Genomic DNA, 23,354 nt, shown 5'->3' with positions numbered 1-23,354 from the left:
TCTAACTCCATTCCACTTACACAGTTTTTGAGTGAAAGTGACCCAGTAACTTAGGTGTAAGTCTCCTCATGACACCAGTATAGCATCACTGAAGATTTAAGAACAAACACACTTAATATATCTAACAACCTTTCTGAACGTAATTTTTATTTATTTTGTTTTTCTTTTTTTGAGACGGAGTCTCACTCTTTTGCCCAGGCTGGGTGGAACGCAGTTGCGTGATCTCTGCTAACTGAAATGTCCGCCTCCCGGTGCAAGCAATTCTCGCGCTTCAGCCTCCCAAGTAGCTGGGACTACAGGCACCTGCCACCACGAGTGGCTCTATTTTATTTATTTATTTTTATTTTTATTTGAGATGGGGTTTCACTATATCGGCCAGGCTAGTTTCGAACTCCTGACCTCAAGTGATCCACCTGCCCACCTCGGCCTCCCGAAGTGCCGAGATTACAGGCATGAGCCACTGTACCTGGCCTAATTTTTATTACTTAATTCAATAAACATTTAATAAACATCTACCAAGTATAAAGGATAGTCCTAATTAAACAAAAAACATGAATAAGATATAATTGATGACTTCAAATACACTACAAATAAGTAAAAGAGACATGTATATGCCTAAGAGATTTAAGACAAAAAATGGAATGTAAGCAAAAGTGTACAAAAATGGAATGTAAGTAAAATCCCATGCAAAACAGTAATTTTTTTTTTTTTGCACCTGAGGAAGCCAGCACCTTACAAGGGATGTTAACACTTGTGTTGGGTCTTTAAGGACAAGTAAGCATTTATTGGGCAGAGTGGGAGGTGGAAGGCCTTCCAGGCTGAGGAGAGACCCTGAGCACAGTAACTGTGACAGAGAAATGTAAGGTGAAGGAGAGGCTGAGTATGCATATGGAAAAGGGCACAATCTTAGTTTCAGATCCCAGCTTACCTACTGGCCAAGTAGCATCTTTTACCCTCTGAGCTTTGGTTTGCTCTTATAAAATGAAGCTATTAAAACCTACCTGGAGTTTTTTGTAAAGACTACAGATCATATCTATAAAGCATCTAACTTGCTGCTGGATACTTCAGATTTATTTAATAAATGAGATGTACCTTTCTACTGTCAGTGGGAACTAAATCCAGAAGGGAAGAGTTGGGTGAGGCTATGGATACCTGAGTCTGGTCTTGACTTGAATGCAGAGGTGAGCAGGCATTACATACGCTAAACACGAGAACATGAAAATAATCCTTGCCCTCCTTAACCATTAAGGTCTATCGGAATCACAACAGCAAAAACAATAAACAGAAACGTCCACTAGATACCAGGTAAGGTATAGGGCATTTAAAACACATCGCTTCACTTAAGGCTTCCAATAACCTTATAAGAGAGGTATTTTTTTCTTTATTTCTTCTAAAACAAAAACCAAAACAAAAATGTGTGTAGAACGTGCAGGCTTCTTACATAGTTATACATGTGTCATGGTGGTATGCTGCCATACTGACCTGTCCTCTAAGTTCCCTCCTCTCACCCCTCAGCCTCCAGCAGGCCCTGGTGTGTGTGGTTCCCCTCTCTGTGTCCATGTGTTCTCAATGTGAAGATAGGTATTTTTACCTTCCATTTAACAGAACAAAAACTGAGGCACAGAGACAGTGAAGTCCCTTGTTGTCGTGCTGCTAATAGATTCAAACTGTTGTCGTGCTGAGATTCAAACTGGGTTTTCTTCCCTCCAAATGCACAGGCCTCAGGCAATGTTTAGCATCTGCTCTCAATGTGGATCGAGGGGCATGATCCACGGTTAGAGTCTTTTACAGGGCAGTGAACAGTACAGTCAAACAAAGCTCCTTCTCTCTCTCTCTTTTTTTTTTTTTTTTACATTTCAGAGTTTGGCGGAGGTCTGAGTTGTGAAATAACGGAATCCAACCTTCTCAGAGTTATCACTTCCAGAGAATCCACCTTGCTATATTTACCTGGTATTTACATTGCACTGCCAGGCCAGACAGCCCAATTCATACCCCCAATAGCAGCCAAGAAGAATACAGGTAAGTTCTTGCTCTGTAAGCTGGTTCATGGTGGCTCTGAGCCTAGGCAACGGGCAGGTAAATGGATGGCCATTGGGAAGTGCTAGAGAATCTTATCCTGCACAAAGTGGCCAAGCCCCACAACTTTGCTACACACAGTGGGAAGACAGCTACCTCTGGACATTCCCCTGGGATCTTTGAGCACATGGCATGATGCTCAGGTGCTTACATACCTTCAAGCTAACTGTAGCAGGCAGAGGATGAGAGGAAATGTTTAAAAAAGGCAAAATAAAATTTCCTCCTCTATAAAGCCTTCCTCAGTTTTGTGGGCCAAATTTAGCTCTCCTGCTGAGCTTCCAATGCTTCTGGACCATGTCTTCATTATGATAATTATCTTTAACAGTGACAGGCATCAGCATCTTCTGGGGAGGTTTTAAAAATACAGATCTAGGTACCTGGTACCCATCTTGGAAGATTCTGATTTGCTAAATTCCTAACTCTGGGCTGGGCCAGCAAATTCGTATTTCCAAAGAGCTTCCTGGGCAGTTTGGTGTCTGATACCATAGAGAATAATAAATCATGGAAAACAAAATTCTGGCATAAAAACACATAAAATGCTATGTAAAAATTAGGTATGTATATATGCACATATCTGTGTATATATGTGTGTGTAACAGAAATAGATGAGTAGGCAAGAACATAAAGCAGATCTTGAGTCAATAAAGGAAACTGGTAAGATAGCACAAATTCTGAGAGCTAAGCAAGCTAAAGGCAGTATCTAAACTGGGGAGCCTGCCTACCACTTGCAGAATTAAGCATTGGTTTTAATGGCATAAACATAGGAAAAGGAGATACAGACCAGGATTACATATAAACACCCCAGAGAAGAAAGCATAAAGACAGGATCCCCCAGAAGTGATAACCTTGATGGGTAAAGGAGGAGCCAGACCTATAGGAAATCTGCCTATCTCTCCTTGGGTCTGGGTAAAAAAACAGTGATCTCCACTGACAATTCTTAATTCAAAGCTGATTCTCGGGTAGTTTGGGGCCAGAATCATAGCTACCTTATTGGTCTAAAAGCTAACAATCTTGTAGCCTGGCAGAAGCAAATACAAATCCTATCTAGAGGATTGTATTTTAAAATCTGACCTCAAAACCAAATTTCCAAGGACATGAACTTACAACGACAACAAAAACTGCAGAAGTAACAACGAATTCAACCCCAGAATACTGATAAAATCATTATCTACAGAACATAAGGAAAGTCTGTTTAATATATTTAAAGAAATAACAGGAAGTAGGTGGTGGTTTTAAAATATGTCTTCAAGATTGCTGGAGCATAGGAGTTGGAGTTTCCAGTGAGCTATGATTTTGTCACAGTGTTCCAGCCTGGGCCACAGACCAAGAACCTGTCTCTAAAAACCAGACAAACAAATAAAATACATCTCTCAACTCTTTCTCTTTCTTCCCTTTAAAGGGCAGAGATTCCCTCCCATTGAATTGTTTCAGTGACTCATTTCTAATGAATACAACGAGACAGAAGTGATACTATGGGATGTGTGAATTTAGGTAGTAAAAAGGGTATTATGTCCCACGCCTGGCACACACGCACACACTCTCTCTGTCCCCTATTGTTTACTCTCTTTGGGAGAAGCCATGTTGTAAGGAGTCTCAGGATGCCCTATGGAGAGGCCCAGATACAGGAAAAATGAAGCCCCTGGCCTATACGCAGGAACCAACTTGCCAGCTACGTGAGCGAGCCACCTTACAAGTCATTTATCCATCCCATGATGATGTGTGCCTGCAGCTGCACGAGAGATTCCAAATGACATTTGCCTAGCTGAGCTCCTCCTGGATTTCTGTCTAACAGAAACCATGAGATATAAAAAATCCACTTATTTTAAGCCACGAAGTTTTATGGTAATTTATTACGCATGAATAGGTAACTACGAACAGTATAAAACTTTATGACAAAAGAATAAGAAAACTGTCAAAAATGACCAGGTGTATTTGAAAAGGAACCAAATAAATGTTGCAGAAGTGAAAAATGACTGGCAGCTGACCTACCAGCGGAGACAATGTAAGCCTTAAGGGAGTGGAATAATACCTTTAATGTGCTGAGAGAAAATAAGCGTCAACCAAGAATTGCAGAACCAGAAAAAACACCCTTCAGGATGGCAAAATAAAGACATTTTTCAGAGAATAAAAAACAGATGCTATTAGTACCAGACACTTACACAAAGGGAAATGTTAAAAGAAATACTTCAGGAGGAAGGAAAATAATCCCAGAAGGAAGGTCTAAAATGTGAAGAACAGTGAGAAAAGAAAGCAGCAACTTTACAGATAAACATTTTAAAACATATCAATTGAGGCCAGGCGCGGTGGTTCACGCCTGTAATCCCAGCACTTTGGAAGGCTGAAGTGGATGGATCGCAAGGTCAGGAGTTCAAGACCAGCCTGGTCAACATGGTGAAACCCTATTTCTGCTAAAAATACAAAAATTAGCCCGGCCTGGTGGCAGGTGCCTGTAATCCCAGCTACTTGGGAGGCTGAGGCAAGAGAATTACTTGAGCCCAGGAGGTGCAGGATGCAGTGAGCCACAATTATGCCATTGCACTCTAGTCTGGGTGACAGAGCAAGACTGTCTCAAAAACAACAACAACAACAACAACAAAAAAAAAACCATACCAACTGAAAAATCAACAAGGCTATCTAATTAGTGAAATTAGAACAAGAACAAAATAAAACAAGCCAACTTTTAAAATACCAAGCATTTAAATCAGGAGGAGGCAATTCAACTTTCTAACATTCTTACATTGTGTTGAAGAGTTAATAATATCAGACTTGAAGTTAAATATTCATATTAAGATTCCTGGTATATAATTTTCAATCTAGTGGGGATTATAATCACAATGAGAAAAATCTACAGTCAGTGTAAAGAAGGTTAGAAAGCAGAAATGAAGAAACCTAAAAAGTGTGACAAATCAAAAGCATAGCATCAAGTGGTGGAAATAACACCCGCCATCTTGGAAGCCACAATCTAGTAAACAGACTTAGTTTTTAGGTGAAAGATTTTCATTGGGAAATTTTTAAAAATCCAACTATATATCATTTAAAAGAAAAACTCTGAAAATAAAAACAGGGAAGAAAACATTAAAAAAAACAAATCGAAGGAAAGCTCATGAGTTTGTATTAAATACAGACAAAACACATTACCAGAAGTAGTCTTCACATCATAAAAAATTGAAGTCTACTGATAAATGATAATATGAGAATTTAGCAAGTTTCTGAATATCAATATGCAAAAGTTAATCATCTTTTCACATATCATCGATGGGCAAAAAATATAGTAAGACACCATTTCAATGGCAACAAAGTATATTTGACCCTCAGGAGTACAGCTAACACAAGATGTACAAGATGTAGGGGAATACTGTAAAATGTTATTGGATGATATTAAATAACAACAAATAATAACAAATCACGGAGAGGAAGATTCATTATCACAGAGACAACAATTCTCATCAAACTGATTTATAGATAGAAAAAAATTGCAATGAAAATCCCTCTGTGTGTGTGTGTGTGTGTGTGTGTGTGTGTGTATTTTTATACATGTAAGGAACTTTAACAAACTTATCCCCAAATATATACAGTTAAAAACAGCCAAGATTGTGATAATTCATTGATGTGGTACTATATTTTTTTGAGATGGAGTCTCATTCTATCTCCCAGGCTGGAGTGCAGTGGCATGACCTCGGCTCACTGCAATCTCTGCCTTCCAGGTTCAAATGATTCTCCTGCCTCATCCTCCCCAGTGGCTGGGATTACAGGTGCCCATCACCATGCTCAACTAATTTCTGTATTTTTAGTAGAGACAGCATTTCACCATGTTGACCAGGCTGGTCTCGAACTCCAGACCTCAGGTGATCACCCGCCTCGTCCTCCCAAAGTGTTGGCATTACAGGTGTGAGCCATTGCGCCTGCCATATATTTTTTTTAATAGTTCAATTTTTAAGTTATAAAAAAGGGAGGAGAGCAGGTGAGAAAACTAGCACTACCAGCTATCAAGACTTATTATAAAGGCATAATCATCTAAATGTAATGTAGTACTGACTTAGGAATATATAAACAACCAATGGAGCTTATACATTCATATATAGGAACTTGATCTGTGACAAGAAAGTGTGGAAAACGGAATAAAAACAAATCTTGGGACAAATCATTACCATACAAAAAGTACTCAATCCCATATGAACGAAGGAGTTACATGTGAAAGGCAAACTTTCAAAAACTTAGAATACAATAAGCAGAGTGTTTTTATGACTCCATGTTTTGGTTTATTTTCATAAACTGAATCCAAAAACATGTAAGACCATAAAGAAAATGACTGATAAATTCAACTTCAGTGCAGAACTTCAGCACATCATAAGACATCATAAAAATCAGACGTGCAATAAACTGAGGGCTGATATTTGCAGCATATAAAATTGGCAAAGGCTTAGTTTGCAGAACAGATAAAGAGCGGCTACAAGTCAATATGGAAAAGATAAGCAATGAAAAAAATTGGCAAAAGATATAAACAAATATTTCTCAGAAATTCAACCAGCCAATGAGCATACTGAAAATGTACAGCCCCATTAATGATGAAAACATGCAAATTAGTATCTCAGGTATCATTATTCTCGATTGGAAAAGATCTTAATATGTAAAACATTAATGAGTAAGGACTGGTTAAGATGGGTAGCAGTAAGAACTCTTCATCACTGGGGTAGGGGTGTAAACTGGAATAACCATCTTGGAAATTCACTGGCAGTCATTAATAAAGCTGACTGTGTGTATACACACACACACGCGCACACACACACACATACAGTCTCTGACCTACTCCTCTGTGTAACCTCTCAGGAAAACCCTAGGAGATCCATAAATAGTTCTCATAGAAGTACTAAGAATGGCTAAAAATGGCAAACATTCAAATGTCCTGTGACAGAATAATAGATCTATTGTGACTTATTCATATGCAGCAATGAAATGAACTCAATTTACATGATTCAACACTGATGCAGCTAACAAATTTAAGCAAAAGAAGTCAGTCACAGAAGTATTAATTTAGAATGGTTCCACTGCATAAAGTTAAAACAGGCACTATATATATATATACATACATATATATATATGTGTGTGTGTGTGTGTGTATTTGTTTATATATATATTTTTGTTTATATATATATATATTGCTTGTGATCATGAGTGTGAAATCACAAAGTACATGGAAGTGATAAATCCAAAATCTGGTGAAATAGTTAGCTATGGAGCAAAGAGCACACAGGGCTCTAAGTGTTTGGCTGAGGATTTGTCTTAAGTTAGATGGTGGGTGCATGAATGTTAGGTTTATTATTCTTTAAACAGAATGCAAACATTATATGTATTCCTTCCCAAAAAGAACATATCCCATAGATTTCACATATACCAACAAACACAAAACAACAATTGCAACAAACATGGGGGTTGTGGATGAGGGAACAACAGGCTTTGCAGGGCATTCTGCAGAAAACCTCCAGGTGGGTGCCAGCACCAAAAGGCATTCTTTAACTCTCTATTCACACATCCATCTTCCTGTTTTGACTGTGAACCCAGTGACGGCAGGAACTGCATTCTACAATTGTTTGCTTCCCCAGCCCTAGCACAGACAAAGTACACTGCTTGTGTGCCATGAACACTCCCTAAAAGACTGAATGACAGTGACCCCATCCTCCTAGTATTGCTCACAACAGAAATCTGCAAGTCTGCCCGAATCCCTTCTCTCACCAATGGCATTCTTATTATGCTAACTCCAAAACCTCTCTTGTATCCAGGTTGTATCTAGCCACCTCTATCTGCATATGCTGCTGTACCAACTTCCTTACCTGGTCCTACGTGGTCGCCTTGCCTCCACGGTGTCTCTTCCCATCCAGTTCCACAATTGAAAATTCTATGCATAAAAACCCAAATTTACTGTGGTGGCCTATATGTCCCTACCCAACATGCCCCTGCTCGTTTCCATCCTCACTTCCTAATATCACCTGTCACTCCCTATACCTGTGCCACGTTGGACATTCCAACCTTCCAAGACCACCAGTTCTGGCCTGCCTCAAGCTCACGCACATGCTGAAATGCTCCCCCCGACTCTTATCATGGTCAGCTCCTTTCTCCAGCTTGAATTTCTCCTCCTTGGAGAAGCTTTCCTTCATGTCCCTTTCTCCAAAGCAGCTTTCCCTGTCCCCCTGCCTTACTCTCCTTCTCTCTTTCTCTGCTGCCTTCTAATGCCCATCACTGTTTTTTTTTTTTCTCTTGATTTTTCTCGTCTCTCTCTCTCACATACTTGAACACAGGCTCTTGAGGAAAATCTATGACTTATTATTTCTAGGACCCAGCAGGAATATAGTAAATGCTCAAGAAATATTTGTTAAAGGAAAAAAAAAAAAAGGTTGGATTGAGTTTAAAGATATTTCTTAGATGAGCTGTGAATGTCACCTGCCATCCCAGATATTTCTTCTTTTTTTCTAATACCCTTATGTAAATCAAACACCAACCATCCTAAGGAAAGAATATTTCCCTTATAGAAAGGGCAGCAGATAATCAGCCCTGGACACACACACACACACACACACACACACACACACACACACACACACCCCTTAAGAATTTGTTCTCGCCGGGCATGGTGGCTCATGCCTGTAATCCTAGCATGTTGGGAGGCTAAGGCAGGCGGATCACCTGAGGTCAGGAGTTCAAGACCAGCCTGACCAACATGGTGAAACCCCATCTCTACTAAAAATAAAAGAATTAGCTGGCATGGTGGAACATGCCTTTCATCCCAGCTACTTGGGAGGCTGAGGCAGGAGAATCGCTTGAACCTGGAGGGGGAGGTTACAGTGAGCTGAGATCATACCATTGTACTCCAGCATGGGCAACAAGAGCAAAACTCTGCCAAAAAAAAAAAAAAAAAAAAAGTCTGTTCTCCCCATTCACCCTAGTTTCCACTACTTATAAAGGAATGATATTATGGTTTCAACTGTCTCTTCCATTCTTCCACAGGCAGCTGCCAATTCCAAGAGTGAGGACATTCTCTCTTCCCTAGGCCACCCTTCTTTGCTCTCTCGCCCCGTGGCTGCATCTTAATTTGTATAAATTGTGACCCTCAGCTCGGTGTGCTCAGTGTTGAGACATTTCTCAAAGGAAAGAACGATTCACAGGAAATGGTGTTGGCTGACAAGGGACCCAGTGATTACTGGCAAAACTCCTCCAATCTCGTGAGGTGCCTTCCTAATTAACTAGTCCCTCTTTCCTTAAACGGTTGCATCTTCCAATTTTTTATGCTAATTCATTAAGAGGTAGAATCCAAAGAGAAGGCTTTTAGACTTTCCTCAAAAGGACTCAGTTTAAAAGCAAATAGGTGAAGGATTAACAGAAGGTTCACATTTCATTAAGTAGATGTGTTGATGTTACCGGAAAGTAAAGTGCAGAGGGTTGAATCTTCCATCCTTTGGAACACAGCATCACCCATAATGAATTCTGTACAGCATCGCTTTCAACCCTGCGATATTTCATTCATTGATTTTATTGTCAAATGAAAAGGCACTGGTTCCAAGTGGCATTTAGTGAGACAGATGGGGAGTGACCCAGACTTCATTACTTGGCGGCTGCTCTCTAATTTTAATGCTACATGGGTGGAAAGCAACAGAGGTGCCGGAGGCTCTGGCTCTAACATCTGGAATTGCTTTGGTTTCCCTCCAAGTTACCAAAACTTGGCTCTTCAGCTCCATCTGTCTTTGGAAATTGGCAGGGCTCAGTCTACCCTTGATGTCAAGTGGAGTGCCTGGCCGAGCTTGTCTCCTGTCATCTGAGCCTCTGAGGGGTGACCTCAATGTTTAGGCAAATCTTGCTAGCTGTGGCAGAAGACGAGAAATCTGAAAAAAATGCAGATCTGCAGATCTTGAAGGTAACATCTGGAAGCAACCCGTCATGTTTCCTAAAATGGGGCAATGCTAATGAACAGCACTGATGAGTGCATGGAACACCAACAGCCTGGCCTCTGTTCTGATCTTGTGACTCTTTGATCAGAGTATTCATTCCTTTGTTGAGGACTCTCCAAATCAACTTCTCTGCACAATTCATCCCTCTCAAGCCTCAGCTGAGCTTTGGCCCCATATCACCAGTGCTGCACCAGACATTTCAACTAGGCTATCACTCAAGGCTAACACTTCAAAAACCCACTGATGTGGGTGCCGTGGTGCACGCTTCTAGTCCCAGTCCCTTGGAAGACTGAGTCAGGAGGATCCCTTGAGTCCAGAAATTCAAGGCCAGCTTGGGCAACACAGCAAGGTCCCATCTCTTTTTAAAAACACAAACTCCAACCTCTAAGTTTTCTATTGCTGTAACCATCTTTAGGCAGCACATTCTGGGGCCTCAAATTCCATTAGTTATCAACTGCTGATCAATAATTCCTTTGGTAAAAAGGAGGACACAAAGTCAAAACATTTACTGAAGATTTCCTAGGAACACAAGATCTGCATGTATCTATTTTATTTTTCCCAGTAGCTCTCTGAGGTACGTATATTAATCCCCATTTGCATGGATCAGAAAACTGAAGTTGAGAGTTTAAGCTACTTGACCAAGGGCACACAGCTAGAATATGGCAGAGCCAGATTTCAAATGCAGGTCTGTCTTACTTCAAAGTCCTGTTCTCTCCAACACACAAAGCTGCCTTCCAAAAAGTCTCACAGGATCTTCATACGATCTTCCCCAGCAGACTCCTTGTAGGCCCAAATCTCCATCAGTACCTGCCTCTGACTTACACCTTTTCTCCAACTTATCCCATTGCCAGGTCAATCTTCCTGTAATGTCACACTCGCCATGCCTCGGGAACTGCACATTTCATTAATTAAAATTCACAGAATTAGTCAAAAAGGCTACTATTAAAAAGTCAAAAAATAACAGACGCTGGTGAGGTTGTAGAGAAAAGGGAACACTTACACACTGCTGGTGGGAATATGAATTAGTTCAGCCACTGTGAAAAGCAGTTGGGCAATTTCTCAAAGAAATTAGAACTACCATTCAACCCAGCAATGTCACTACTGGGCATATACCCAAAGGAATATAAATAGTCCTATCATAAAGACACATGCAGACGCAGGTTCACTGCAGCACTATTTACAATACCAAAAGCACGGAGTCATCCTAGATGCCCATCAAAAATAGACTGAATAAAGAGAATGCTGCACATATACACCATAGAATACTAAGCAGTCATAAAAAAGGACAAGGTCACATAGTGGCTCACACCTATAATCCTAGCACTTTGGGAGGCTGAGGCAGGTAGATCACGTGGTCAGGAGTTCAAGAGCAGCCTGGCCAACATGGTGAAACCCCATCTCTACTAAAAATACAAAAGTTAGCTGGGCATAGTGGCATGTGCTTGTAATCCCAACTACTCGGGAGGCTGAGGTAGGAGATTTGCTTGAACCGGAACCCAGGAGGCGGAGGTTGCAGAGAGCCAAGACTGAGCCACTGCACTCCAGTCTGGGAGACAGAGTGAGACCCTGTCTCAGAGAGAAGCAAAAAACAAACAAACAAAAAACAAGGTCACATCCTTTGCAGCAATATGGATAGAGCTGGATGCCATTATCTTAAATACACTAATGCAGGAAGGCAAAATGTTTCCCTCCAATAAGTCAAACGTTTAGTTTACATGAACACAAAGAAGAGAACAGACATCCGGGTCTACTTGAGGGTGGAGGCTGGGACGAGAACAAAGATAGAAAAACCATCTATTGGGTACTATGTTTACTCTGGGTGACAAAATAATCTGTACACCAAACCCTCGTGACATGCAATTTACCTATATAACAATCCTACACCTGTACCCCGAAACGAAAAGTCAAAAACATCACAGAACCATTAATGAACTCTAAAAAGGCAGACAAGCCCTCTCCTGCGGTGGCGTCCAGCCTGAACTCCTTGGCTTGGCTTCAACCTGCCACACAACCTTCAAGTGAACATTCATTACGTACTTACTCTATGTCAGGTATTGGGAATGATAAACATGAACAGTCTTTGCCCTCGAAGATCTTATAATCTATTCCTTTTGCTCCAAGATCTCCTCTCTGCCAAAACACACCTATGCCTACTGTCCTGACAAGCCTGGTCTCTTGATTGAAGCCTCTCAGCCCTGCGTGGGCACACGCTCTCTCTCACCTCCTAGGAAGGGCTCCTCATTCTTCTCCTCCATAAGCCCTCCTCACCTTGTGATTTCTATTTCTTCTACAACGACCTCTTCGTGGAGAGCGCTCACTTCTCTGAATGCCGGTCCCCAACTGGTCTGGCCCACACCATCTAACATTTCATTTAGATTCAGTTCAAATGCCTCCTCTGAGTAGAAGGCAGGGTAGTATCATGGAAACACCATGCACGAATCCGAGAGAGCTATTTTACAACGTGGGACCTTGGCCAAATCCAAGTCTCCCTGAGTCCCATGTTAGACTTCCGTAAAACAGAGTTATTAAGTTGGTTGTTGTGAGGATCTTCTACAATAATGCTTATAAAATGACTTATAAATGTGGTAGGACTGATGAAATTTAATAGCCTTTCTTCTTTTTTTTTTTCCTTTTTGAGACAGAATCGCTCTGACTCCCAGGCTGGAGTGTAGTGGCGTGATCTCTACTCACGGCAACCCCCATCTCCTGAGTTCAAGCAATTCTCATGCCTCAGCCTTCTGAGTAGCTGGGGTTACAGGCGTGAACCACCACGCCCAGCTAATATTTGTATTTTTAGTAGAGATATATTTTTAGCAACACGTTGGCCAGGCTGGTCTCGAATTCCTGACCTCAAGTGATCTACCCACCTCGGTCTCCCAAAATGCTGCAATTACAGGTGTGAGCAACCACGCCCGACCCAGTCTTTCTTCTAACAACAAGATACTGATTCTAGAAAGCCCTGAACAACCCCATAAGTATAAAAACAATAACAATGATACCTCTTGCTATAACTGTTGCTTTTCTACGCAAAGTATCTAGTCAATGTTCCAATGTGGTTCTTCAATAACTTCTTATGGTCTCCTCTCTCCTCATTCATTTTTTGTATTTTACTCATTGCTTGTTTCCGACTCCTGTGCCCCACTCAAAAGAATGCCAATATGAACCACACTGAATAACCGATTGGGACCCAACAAAAGGCTGCCCAGGAAACTCTTCCACTTAGAAAGGTGTAGGCCTTTAGCTCCTTCCCACTCTCCAAATGCCACGCCAGGGTACAAAAAGACACTGATGGCATTGGGCTTTATGGCCAATAAAAGATAAATAGTAGAGACAAGGCGCAGTGGCTCATGCCTCTGATTCCAGCACTCTGGGAGGCCAAGGCAGGCAGATCACTAGGTCAGGAGTTTGAGACCAGTCTAGGCAAAATGGGCAGACCCCTCGTCTCAACAAAAAAAAAAAAAAAAAAAAAAGAGCTATGCGTGGTGGCAGGTGCCTATAATCCTAGGTACTCGGGAGGCTGATGCAGAAGAATTGCTTGAAACCGGGAGGCAGGGGTTGCAGTGAGCTGAGATCGTGCTACTGCACTCCAACCTGGGCAAGAGAATGAGACGCTGACACAATAACAAATAAATAAATAAAAGGAGTAGAGCCTCAGTGGAGAGGCCAGGGGAGACAATGGAAAGGCCATCCCATCAATTCAGCTACGGTTGGAGCTGAGCAGGCAATCCTGATTTAGTGCCATGTGTTATTTTTGAGCTGATTGTTCCGGTTGGTTTCGTATTTTCAAGCATACTTTAAGTTCTCTGAAGGTAAAGCTGGTAGTTATCTGCAGACCTTCCCAAGCACGTCACAGGATGTTACACACAGAGAAAACGTCAACAGTTTGTATTGATGAAGGAGAGAAAGAGAGGGGGGCCACACGGAGGGAGAAGAGACAAAGGGATGACAGAGAAAGGATCCCACTGTTGTTACCTCTTTTTGAATATTTATTTCTTTTCAAATATCTAGTATAGTGGTTTCCAGTGAGAGCAGGGCTGATTCCCAGCGGGGTATTTTGGAAATCTGTGCAGGTGGTTTTTGTTGTTGCTATAATTAGAGGATGCCATTGGCTAAATTTAGAAGGTGAGGTCCAGGGATGATCAATATTCTGCAGTGTACAGGGAAATTCCACACCACGAACAACAGTCCCTTGCCTCTCATGACTTTCACATGTCTCAGCAGATAGTCATTTTAGTGAAAAAGACATCGATAAGCATCTATGGAAAAAATCTAAACCACATTTTACATTTAAACGCTGAGTGTTTCTGCACATTTTAATGTATGCTGACTTTTCGAGCAAAGCATCTACCATGTAAATTAAGGGAAGATCGTACTCTGTTTTGTTTGGAATTTTACCAAGAGCTGCTCGTCATTTTGTAAAGTAATGGTACCAGTGGCAGCGCTGCTGGCAGCGTCTGAGTCATCAAATGACACACCTGTGTCTTTCTGCATTTGTAGCTGTCACGTGTACGGGAATTCTGTTGATGCCTGGACACGATCATTTCATCTTGTCATTAGAGCACTGAGGTGGCCAAATGTCTTGGCTTGCCTGGGACTGAGTGGTTTTCTGAATGTAGAATTTTCAATGCTAAAACTGGGAAAGTTCCAGGCAAATGAGGATGAGCAAGCCACTCTACTGAGTATTAACATACTGAGATGCACTACGCTTTCAAAATCACACAACCTATACTTTTTCATACCCCTTTTTTTTTTCTTTGAGATGAGCTTTCACTCTTGTTGCCCCGGCTAGAGCGCAACGATGTGACCTCAGCTCACTGCAACCTCCACCTCCCTAATTCAAGCCATTTTCCTGCCTCAGCCTCCCAAATAGCTGGGATTACAGGCACCCGTCACCATGCCCGGCTAATTTTTTGTATTTTTAGTAGAGACGAGACTTCACCATGTTGGCCAGGCTGGTCTCAAACTCCTGACCTCAGTTGATCCACCTGCCTTGGCCTCCCCAAATGTTGGGATTACAGGTGTGAGCCACCACGCCCGGCACTTTTTCTTTTTCTTTTTGAGACGGAGTCTCACTCTGTAGCCAGGCTGGAGTGCAGCGGCTCAATCTTGGCTCACTGCAACCTCCGCCTCCCGGATTCAAGCAATTCTCCTGTCTCAGCCTCCTGTGTAGCTAGGATTACAGGCACGCACCATCACGCACAGTTAATTTTTGTATTTTCAGTAGAGACGGGGTTTCACCATGATGGCCAAGATGGCCTTGATCTTTTGACCTTGTGATCTGCCCAGCTCAGCCTCCCAAGTGCTGGGATTACAGGCATCAGCCACCGTGCCCAGCCGCCCAGCACTTTCGCATACCTTCTACATACACGTTGTGCTACGCATATGGAAAGTGATGAACAAATATTTATTAAATAAATGGGAGAAGAGGGAGAGCGAAAAGCAGGCCATTTACTCAGAGTTGCTAAAATTAATTGTTCTATGAATATGCGCCTTTCTAGAAATGTGGGGCTGACACCAAGGCACACCTTCTCACCATCCCTCAGACTGAACACAGCTCATATTCTTACAGTTTTCTGCAAAGTAGTTCTCCAAAACATCTTTGAGGGGAAGGGAGGTTGGCCTGCCCTCTGAAAAAAAATCATGATGTCACAGGAGCACACATTTCAAGGGAACTTCAAGGTCACTAAATCTGGATAATCTTTTGTACTCAAAGGTCTTCAATCATATGTTTTTGGCCAATATATTTAGTCTGTTATTTTTGTTTTTATTTATTTACTTATTTTTTGAGACAAAGTTTCCCTATTGTTGCCCAGGCTGGAGTGCAATGGTGCGATTTCAGCTCACTGCAGCCTCCGCCTCCCAGGTTCAATCAATTCTCCCGCCTCAACCTCCCAACCAGCTGGGATTACAAGAATGCACCACCACTTCTGGCTAATGTTGTATTCTTAGCAGAAATGGGGTTTCACCATTTTGGTCAGGCTGGTCTCAAACTCCTGACCTCAGGTGATCTACCCGCCTCGGCCTTCCAAAGTGCTGGATTACAGGTGTGAGCCACCATGCCCAGCCTGGTCAGTCTTTTGAAAGGCAATACAACTAGACTGGTGCTGTGCTTGGTGACAATGCTAGAGACATGGCGCTTACCCCCTTACACATGGCATGCTTTGCATATTGACACTGCCTGCCTTCCACCTGCATACATGTGAGTCTGAGACCTCCCTGTTATCAGAACACAAATCCCCTCCGGAGTTTTCAGAAATGATCCTGAGCCTCGCCTTGAGCATTTGCTTTGAGATAATAAGGAATAACTGGGAAACCGTTTTCTTTTTGATTCATTTGTGGTCACAAGAGGGAACCGACTACAGCTCACAGGAAAATAAGGAGTGCAGAAAAAGAGTGGGGTGCTCTGGGTTAGCCGATGTCCCCAGAGAAAACTCAGCTGTCAGCAAGACGGCAACGCTCCTGCATCCCAAACACAGCTGCTCATCTGTAATCTCGAGGCAATTTTTTTTCGGGGGATAACTAGCTGAAAAGGAGAGAGCAGAAGTGAGACGCCAGGAACACGTTTCTGACGGTAATATCAGAACAATACTGCGAAGCGGATTGCTCTCTTTTGTCAGACTGCACCTCTTTCAACTCCACCATCTTTAGGAAATACAGGAAGTGTACCAGGGACAGGGAGCCAGGCTACATTTGGGGGCAGGGAATGGCATCGTTTCCTCACTGGAACAGAGTTTTCGTGTTTAATATGGTGAGTGTAGAAGCTTTTTCGGGAATGCTGCCTAATGCCATATAGAAGGTGAATTCTGGGGTGGGACTACCAGGGTTTGAATCTGTTTCATTTCTTCCTATTCGCGTCACTTTACCAGTCAAGGGCAAGTTCTGTATCTCTTAATCAGTCTCTTTATTTGTTAAATAAGGATGATGATATAGGATTTATGTGATAGAGATGGTTATGAAGACAAACTGAGGGAGATCAAGGTAGAGGAAATGTTTAGTCCAGTTCCTGGTCACTACTTGGTAATCAGCATTAGTAAGTCATTATATTTTTTTTTCTAAATTTTTTTTTTGAGGCAGAGTCTCGCTCTGTTGCCCAGGCTGAAGTGCAATGGTGTGATCCTAGCTCACTGCAGCCTCCACCTCTTGGGTTCAAGCAATTCTCTGCCACAGCCTCTTCAGTAGCTGGGATTACAGGTGCTGGCTAATTTTTGTATTTTTAGTAGAGATGGAATTTCACCATCTTGGCCAGGCTGGTCTTGAACTCCTGACCTCGTGATCCACCTGCCTTGGCTTCCCAAAGTGCTGGGATTACAAGCATGAGCCACGGTGCCTGGCCAGTAAGTCATTATATTTTCACAGCTCTATAGAGATATAGTTAGCATGCTGCACAATCAGCCATTCTTTTTAACTATATCTGCTGTTCAAAGACCATCTAGAGCCCATAATTTGGATAGGTGTTATTAGACAACATTGTCTGTGAAAAGAAAATAAATTTTTGGGACCCCAAAATCACTAAGCTAAAGAAAAAAGTCAACCTGGGAACTGCCTCAGGCAAATCTGCTTCCCATTTTATTCCTAAATAAAATAGCTACAAAGATTTAAAAAAAAAAAAAAAAAAAAAAAGCTACATACCTCACTCAAAATTTGCCTGCTAGGAAATTCCTTGTGAAACTCAAGATCTTTATCCTAAAACAGTTCTGTTGAATTTATCACTTGGCAATGTAAGCAATGTAAATTGATAGCTGATCTTCACAGAAAGTCATCCCTCCAGTTCACCTGAGACAAATGCGTGTCTGATTGCTTCCCATGCTCTATTTATGTAAAAATGCAGATTCACTGAGCCAGAAGAAGGCATAAGTGACTATTTCTCTATCCTTCCTCTCACTGAAAATTGTGTATTCAGTGAATACATGATCAAAGACTCAAAAGAATGCAACACTTTGTCTCTATCTACCTATGACCTGGAAACTCCCTGACTGCGACCAGTCCCTCCTTTTAGGACCAAACCAATGCACATCTCACACATACTGATTGATGTCTCACGTCTCTGTAAAATGAATACAAGCGAGCTGTATCCTCACCAGCCTGGGCACATGTTGTTGGGAGCTTCTAACGCTGCGTCATTAGCACGTCCTTAACCTTGGCAAAAAAACATTTCTAAATTGATTGAGACAGGTCTCAGATAGTTTGGGTTCTTACGTCCTTTAAATGAAGCAACATTTCCTTTTTGGTTCTGTTCCCTCTTCCCCCCCTCCACCGCCCAAAGAATACTGGAGTATTAATTACACCCAAAAGACACTCTCAAAAGGTGTAGATTCATGACCAGATCATCAGCGAGGAGGGCAGAAGCAAGAGAAACTCAAAACAGCGATGTCAAAGGGTGGATAACTAACGTTAGCAGAACGTGCATGCAGGACCTTTTCATGCACGCAACATGCAGCTTCGGTGACATGACTCGGACGTAAGTCATGATGTGCTGCCCTGTGATTCTTTGGCTGACACTCCCTGGAATCCAAGGACAGCGGGGAGCCTTCTGAGCCTGTCACAGCGCTCTTTTCTCAGGTCATAGAAATAACTTTCCTGGGAAAAGTTTTCAAAGAGATGAAAAAGAAGAGCTCGGAGCTGTGTGGCGGCTCACAGTCAGTTTCCAAAGCGCCACTGGTGACAAGAAATTCCGGAAGGAATGTTCTCGGAAAAAGCCCCGCCTGGGGCGTGAGAGACCCTGACGCTCGTATACATAGATTTTTTCCTTCTTTCTTCCTTCTTCTTAGATGAATCAGGAGATCAACTGACTGCAATTATGGGGCTGCGGCAAAAGCAAGGCAAGGCCGATGGGTCCTTTCCAAGAAAGGGTTTGCTGTCAGTTATAAGGAAAGACGAATTTTGCAATCTCTAAAAAGCTCTTTGTTAAAAGTTTTTACTCGGTAATTATGCCGTCCGAAGATTCTTTGTCAAAGTCCCTCTTTGTTTAGATATGCTTGCTTGTTCTTTTGGGTTCAACAAAAGATGAGGGAAAAATGTGTCAGTCTGTATTCCAAATAAGGTAGATGAAAACTACCTGTCCTCATGGAACCTTAATTTCATGTCCAAGAAAAGTAGGAAAAGTGTTCAGAGTATCCCCAAAGCTTGCCTGTGGTTAGACACAACCCCCCACTGCCATGGACACACATACCACCATGTTCCCCACAAAATGTCAGTAGGCTTCTCCAGATCTTAGGGCTCAGATGAGTAATTCCACCTTCAAGCAATGGGTTAGAACCAGTATGGCTATGACCTAGGAAGTAGTAAGCACTGCAATTCATTGATAACAAATGGAGAAGCCCTTTGGTCATCATCAGTCTCTTATTGTCCTGCAAATTCTATTTCATCGCAGTAAAAATAGTCCAAGTGCTTGGATAAAGGATCCCTGACCATCCCAGATCTAAAATACTCACCCTCGGCAGAAACCAAACCTCTTTCCACATTCCTCAAATCAGCAGCATCCATATTTGCATCTGAGTCTCAGGTCTAACTCCTTTTTCCCAGAATCCCTCCCTCTAAGTCAATGGCTCTTTCCTCGACCTCTTGAGGGGTAAAGGTGAGCCCTATTTCACTCACCCATGCATATGCTGATTAAGCTCTAATTATGTCAAGCTCAATGGGCACTGGGAGAGGGAGGAGGATAGGGCCCAATCTCTGCTCACAGTCCAGACGGGGCAAGAATAGGGACCACAGGGGACACTCTCAGAGGAGAAGCTCAGCAAATGCTTGGGAAATAAGTGATACCTTCCAAACAAGCTTCCGCTGTACACCAGCAACCTGAGCCATTGTGTGCCTGCCATAGTTTCCTCTTTGAGCTTCAAAACACATGAAGTATACTGAAGGCTAAAGGAGCTCCAGGCTTAAATCAGTTTCATCCAGAATCTCCCCAATGGATTTAGCCATGGAGGCTCTTTTGCCTAGAACACCTATTAACATCTTGCGTTCTGCAAAACAGTCTCAGAAACAGCACTGCATTAAAGTAGGCTGAAATAATTGCCATGAGAACTTCAAATGCAGAGCCAAAGGGCAAAACTTCCTCCATGCTGCTTTCCTAATTGCAGAAGGATGAAGAGGTCCATCAGATCTCTTTGGAAACTCAGTTTTGCCATTTGCTACCTGTAACCTTGGTCAAGTCAGTTAACCTCTCTGAACCACAACTCCTTCATCTGTAAAAACATAACGAACTGTCACAGGATTTCTGTGTGAATTAAGTGAGATAGCACATGAAAGAATACGACACAATGCCTAGGAGGAATCTAGTAGCTGCTCAGTAAGAGTTTCTTTCTTTCTTCTCTTAGTTCCACTGCATTCCTGTAGCAGGGATAGTGGCACTTAAACATGTGAGAGCATCACTAACTATCTTCTCCAGTGGACGGATCTCCTACAACATGGATGCTGGGTACTGTGGGACTCAGACCTTCCATTTGGCCCCCAGATGGACCAGGTGGCTCAACATGTAGTTGACACCAAAAATTTTTACTGTACAACAGTACAGTAAAAATTTCCCCCCAAGGAAACTCACTGTTCATCAGAGTGTTCCTGGTAGCAAGTGACATCCTTGTTTCTTTAAGCCTGAATTCCAGAGGCCAACTTTCCTCCTGGCAAGCAGGTGAGCTGCAGAGGGAGGAACCAGACAATGCCAGTTTCCTCTGTGGCCACGAGAAAGGTGTTCTACAGCTGGGGGAAGGGGTCTCCCACACACCCCTCGGTGCTGCTGTGGGGTTATGCCTGATGTTGCGCTCACTAGAAAGCGCTGACACTGTCCCGCTCCCCTCATTAGACCTTATGATCTTTCAGAACAGGAAATGCTCTTGTTTATTGGTATCCTCTAATGCCTAGCACAGCACCTGGCACCTGATGAGCACTCAGCAAATGATGGGTGGATAAAATGAATGGATGGCTGGATGGACTGCTGGATGAATAAATGGAAGAGGAAAAAGGAAAAGAGAAAGTAAGGACGGACATAGTCTCAATTCCACGGGAAGATGAACTCCACAGAAACGGACTTTGTCAGTTATTTCTGCAGTCAGCAGGACTAGAACGGTACTTGGCATATAACAGAAACTAAATCAATATTTCTTAAATGAAAGGATGAATGCCTGAATAAACCAACCTACCATTTGGAAAATTTGCAGGGCAATTTGAAAGTATGTATCTGAAGTTTTAAAATAGGTATATATTTGATACAGCTGTTTCACTTCTAGGAAATTATAAGAGATGAGAATAGGGAGCTTTTACTATTATTTATAGTGAGGAAATTTTGAAAACATACTCAACTTCGAAAAACAAATTAAGTTTAATTAAGTTTTTAAATTTTGGTATAGTCATACAATTGAATAACAGGGAAATATACATAAAATGTGGAATCCTGAGATGAGGAAATGTTAACATATAGAACAGCTGTTTGTTAATCACAATTACTAGAATATTTTAATATTCACGTAAATCAAAATGAAGGGCGAGGTATACTAACAAAAAAGTGTCTTTTTTTTTTTTTGAGACAGAGCCTCATTCTGTCACCCAGGCTGGAGAGCAGTGGCGCGGTCTTGGCTCACTGCAACCTCTGTGTCCTGGGTTCAGGCGATTCTCCTCCCTCAGCCTCCCAAGTAGCTGGGATTATAGGTGTGTACTAACACAACCAGCTAATTTTTCTATTTTTAGAAGAGGCGGGGGTTTCACCATGTTGGCCAGGTGGGGCTCGAACTCCTGACCTCAGGTCATCTGCCTGCCTCCACCTCCCAAAATGCTGGGATTACAGGCGTGAGCCACCTCACCTGGCAAGAATGCCTCTTATTGGTCAAGCAATGTAGAAAGTTCAGTGGCTACATCAAGATGCTGACCCTTCCCCCCAGGAACGACACAAACCAATGGTGCCTCAACTGAACACAGAGAGCGAATGACAACCAAGGCACAGGGAACAAGCACCCTGGATGGCTTCACACAGACCTCGAGGCAGGGCCACGCCATCCCAGCTAGAGTGTGCTCTGCTAGAGATGCAGAGAGTGACAGTACCAATTAATCCCTTCATGATCCTAATGTCAGAAATGTAAGACTTTTATGATGCAGTAAAACAATTTTTATGGGTTTTCCCATCCGTCTCATGTCTTGATGTATTTTTTAATCAAAAAGGATAAGAACGACAAGTCAAGCGGGTATAAATCTCCTGCTCATTTCTCTGGTTCTCTGCCCAGGGAGGAAAAGTGAGCCCCATAGTGGTTTCTGTCCTCCCAGGGAGTATTTTCCAGAAGGCAGCCTTCTTCCAGTAACGGAGAACCAGGCCTTGCTTTAAGTAATATACATGAGATCTCCAAGGGCTGCATGCAAATGAAATCTAAGTAAACCAAATTTCATGTTTCCAATAACTTTGGATGCATGCATTTTATCTTTATTTCTGATGGCAAAAAAAAAGCATTTCTTTCATAAAATGTGCACATTTGAAAAAACATACAAAGAAGCTGAAAGTTACTTGCAATCTTATCACTTAAGAAATAATTTTATAATGCAGTCTTAGAGTTTTATTACATATTTAGATAGACAAATATTTTGACAAAAAAGGTTGAATTACTATATAACCTACTTACTGTTAACAGCTGTTCTATATGTTAACATTTCCTCATCTCATTACTCCATATTTTATGTATATTTCCCTGTTATTCAATTGTATAACTATACCAAAATTTAAAAACTTAATTAAACTTAAATCTATTTGTTTTTGGAAGCTTAGTATGTTTTCAAAATCTCCTCACTATAAATAATAGTAAAAGCTCCCTATTCTCATCTCTTATAATTTCCTAGAAATGAAACAGCAGTATCAAATATACACATATTTTAAAACTTCAGATACACACTTTCAAATTGCCCTGCAAAAAAAACAAAACATGCTTTAGTGATTTATACTTCTTCCAGCAAGGAGAAGTATTTACATTTTTCATACCTTTGTTATCACTGGTATTATAGATACACACATACACAAATATATATATATTTCTTTTTTTTTTTTAAAGCATTGCCAAGGTTTAATTGCTGCTTTGGTTTTCAATTTTTTATTTACTTTTTGAAGTGATTTTTTTCATGTGTTAAATGACTTATTTGGGTTTACTTCTTCAGTGAAGAACATCCATGGCTGTGGCCCATTCCTCTCTTTATTTTTTACATGATGTGTAGAAACATTTTACACATTGAAATACCATGATTCTTAATCTATGGTGCATGTTTTTTCCAGATTAGTTTGTTTCAAAAAAAAAAAAAATTTAATGGGATTACACGGTGGTGCACACCTGTAATCCCAGCACTTTGGGAGGCCAAGGCGGGCGGATCATGAGG

The 23,354-nt window shown here is 41.8% G+C and overlaps 1 protein-coding gene and 1 long non-coding RNA gene across 6 annotated transcripts in view; both read right to left on the bottom strand.

The window, feature by feature from the left end:
• LARGE1 (LARGE xylosyl- and glucuronyltransferase 1) overlaps positions 1-23,354 on the bottom strand; it is a 559,679-nt gene that overhangs the window by 181,979 nt on the left and 354,346 nt on the right. The gene's annotated exons all lie outside the window — the stretch shown is intronic.
• On the bottom strand, positions 143-14,940 carry LOC116542141. Of its 3 annotated transcripts, none has more exons than XR_004265083.1 (3): positions 12,780-12,816; positions 12,154-12,157; positions 143-303 (listed from the first exon to the last, which is right to left on the bottom strand). It is a non-coding gene; the product is annotated as an uncharacterized LOC116542141 (long non-coding RNA). The 3 variants fall into 3 exon arrangements; XR_004265084.1 differs by lacking the exon at positions 12,154-12,157 and adding an exon at positions 2,228-2,231 and having other exon boundaries at positions 12,780-12,815; XR_004265085.1 differs by lacking the exons at positions 12,154-12,157; positions 12,780-12,816 and adding an exon at positions 14,900-14,940.

This window comes from Sapajus apella, unplaced genomic scaffold, assembly GCF_009761245.1.
Source record: "Sapajus apella isolate SASKATOON/1434 unplaced genomic scaffold, GSC_monkey_1.0 scaffold162, whole genome shotgun sequence".
NCBI lineage: Eukaryota > Metazoa > Chordata > Mammalia > Primates > Cebidae > Sapajus > Sapajus apella.
The sequence above is the reverse complement of the archived record's forward strand: the minus strand, read 5'-3'. Positions and strand labels throughout refer to the sequence as shown.